Here is a 3,280-nt window from a genome sequence, read left to right as displayed (position 1 = left end):
AAACATAATAATTGAAACCGCTTGCCAAACACTTGCTAGCAGCTAGATCCCTGTGCTAAGTACCTACGTGCACTGTCCTATTTCATCCTCTCCACAACCCCACCAAGTAGGTTCTATTAAAATCTCCACTTCAGGGGCTTCCCTGGTGGTGCAGTGGTTGAGAATCTGCCTGCCAATGCAGGGAACACGGGTTTGAGCCCTGGTCCGGGAAGATCCCACATGCTGCGGAACAACTAAGCCCGTGTGCCACAACTACTGAAGCCCGCGTGCCTAGACCCTGTGCGCCACAACAAGAGAAACCACCGCAATGAGAGGCCTGTGCACTGCAACAAAGAGTAGCCCCCACTCGCCACAACTAGAGAAAGCCCACGCACAGCAACGAAGACCCAACACAGCCAAAAATAAAAACAAATAATTAATTTTTAAAAAAGATGACTTGTTAGAAAGTTGTGTTACATGTGCATAAAGTATAATGTATTAAAAAAAACTCCACTTCACAGAATAGGAAAGCCCAGAGAAGTAAAATGACTTGGCCAAGGTCACACAACTGGTTTGTGACCAGACAGGATGTCAGGCAGATCTGTGTGGATCTAAGGTCTGTGTCTTAGGCTGGACACTTCTGCCTCAGACTTGAGTCCATCAAGATGGGACCATCACTACCCCACACTGTGATCAGCACTCCACATTGTGTTGGTTTCAAGTATCCACTTGGGCACATGGTCTTGATTCCAGCTGGGGTAGTTAGGAAGGAAGCATAACTGGTTCTTACACCTTTGAAAAGATGCTCCACCTTACTTGGTAATAAAAGAAATGCAAATTAAAACTCCAATCAGAAAACATTTTTTTCCACCCATCAGATTGACAAAGCATGAAAAATACAATACACAGTGATGGTAAGTATATGGGGAAACAGACACTCTTGGGCATCCCTGTGGGAGAGTAAATGGGTGCCATCTTCACCCTGGGCAATTTGGACTATTTACAAAAATGACAAATCTGCATACTCTGTGACCTACATATTTATCACACACACATAAGAATAAAGATATTTATTGCAGCATTGCTGCTAATAATAAAAGACTAGAAGCGTCTAAATACCTAGAAAAATTATAGTAATCCCGTGTAGTGGAGTACTATGTGCTATGAAAATAATGCACCAGCTCTTGTGTACTAATAAGGGAGACTCTAAGATGTGTTGTTAAGGGAAAACAGTAAGGTGCAGGGCAATGGAAGAGAATGCTATTATTTGTGTGAGAATAAGATTAAGTGCTTATAAATATAGAGATAATTAAGAAACTGGGGACACTGCTGGCCTCTGGTAAGGGAACTGTGTGACTGAGGCCACCTTTTGTCCTTTGAGAATTTTGTGCTATGTGCATGCATTATTATTCAAAAAATAATTAAAAATTTTAAACTTGAAAAGCATCATCAAAACACAGGGGAAATATAGCATCAAAATTGTTACTCCTTCTGGTAAAAAATGCTCATTAGAAGCTCATTAAAAGTGAAAAAACAGGCCACCCAATAGGATAAATATGATTCCAAATTTGTAAGAAGACGTCTATGTATGTGTCCCTGCATCAAAAAATGGCTGGAAAGCTATACCCCCCAAATGGTAACTCTGGGTATCTCTTTGTGGTAGATTAGTAGTAAGTTTTAGTTTCTTCTGAATGCTTTTCTATGTTGTCTGAGTTTCTACCGTGATCATTTATTTCTCTCATAATTAGAAACAATTTTAAGAGATGACTATATAAGTCTATCTTTCTTTATGCAGTAGTTCTGAATTGTTGCAGCCTTTGTAACTCAAACCCTCCTTTTCTGATTGATCTCCAATCCCCAGAGAGATCCTAAAATCAGCTTTTCAGCTTGCTTTACCTCTCAGATCCTCACAATAAACCCGCCTTTAAGCCTTCTTGGGAGCTCTTCAATATAAATCCTTTATAAAAATAATTGATTTGCAATAAGTAATTGTGGGAATTATTACCTAATTTATATGGTTGATCAGTTCATATTTCACATACATTCGTTTTCTTAAATCAGCAAGCCCATGCAAGTTTCCAAGAACTTGGATATGGTTTTTTGCATGTCTCCTCCTATTTGATGTTACTTTTTATGTTGTCAAACAGTGCCTGGATTCCTTTTTTACTTTCCAGTAAGAATGAGATTAGCTTAAAAGTCACTTCCTCCTGTTCAGACAGAAGCCCTGTAAGACTTTAGCCCACTGCTTCCCAGAACATCTGATCATAACATCTTAAAAGTCACAATTATTTATTTTTCTAATCAGGAAGGACCTTAACCGAAGAGGCCATGAGAGGCCAGCTCATCTGACTCGTGAGGAAACTGAGGCCCAGAAGAGTTAATTGATAACAGAATTAACTTCTGCCATCAGTTAAACTAGTCACCCCATTTCCTGGCAGAGACTCTTGTGTTTTTTCTCTACTGTCTTTTCTGAGAGTTTCAAACATGGGGAACAATACAGAAGGGAAGCTGAGTGTAGTAGCCAGCCTCCAAGATATGCCCCAAAGACCCCCTTATATCCTGGATTCATATCCCACATCAAATAAGGCTGACAGGTGTAACCAAAAGATTATTGTGATAAGGACAGTATGTAAATTTTAAGGCCAGGTCATAAAAGACATTCTCACATCAACTTTGCTTTCTCTTGGACCACTTACTTTGGGAGAAGCCACTAACCATGTTAGCTGTGAAGATGCTCAGGAGAGGATCTTCTTATGGAGAAGTCTACTTGTCAAAGAACTGAAGCCTCCTGCCAACAGTCATCACCAACTTACCAACCATGTGAGTCCGCCATCTTGAAAGTGGACCTTCCTGTCTCATTCGAGTCTTCATATGAGACTGCAGCCCTGGCTGATATCTGTCTGCAACCTCATGAGAGACCCTGAGCTACAACCACCCAGATAACCTGCTTTTGGATTCCCGACCTACAGAAACTGTGCAAGATAATAATTGTTAATATTTTTCGAAGATGCTAAGTTTTGGGGTAATTTGTTATGCAGCTATAGATAACTAAGACACTAGGAGCAATGTTCCTCAAAATGTGGGCCTTACACGGCTTAGCTCAAAAATCCCCTGACTTCCTGGTTAAAAGTGTAGGCTCCTGGCTCCATCCCAGCCAAATGGATTAGAATGTATCAGTGTGATGCCCATAAATCTGCATTTTGACAAGCTTCAGCTATTTGGATAGCATCCTAAATTTTTTTGGCCATATCCAGACGTCACCTTTACTTTTAATTTAATTTTCTTTTTGTCTGTAGAAGTC

This window comes from Monodon monoceros, unplaced genomic scaffold, assembly GCF_005190385.1.
Source record: "Monodon monoceros isolate NGI ecotype Baffin Bay Population unplaced genomic scaffold, NGI_Narwhal_1 Super_Scaffold_1, whole genome shotgun sequence".
NCBI lineage: Eukaryota > Metazoa > Chordata > Mammalia > Artiodactyla > Monodontidae > Monodon > Monodon monoceros.
This window is presented reverse-complemented; position numbering follows the sequence as displayed.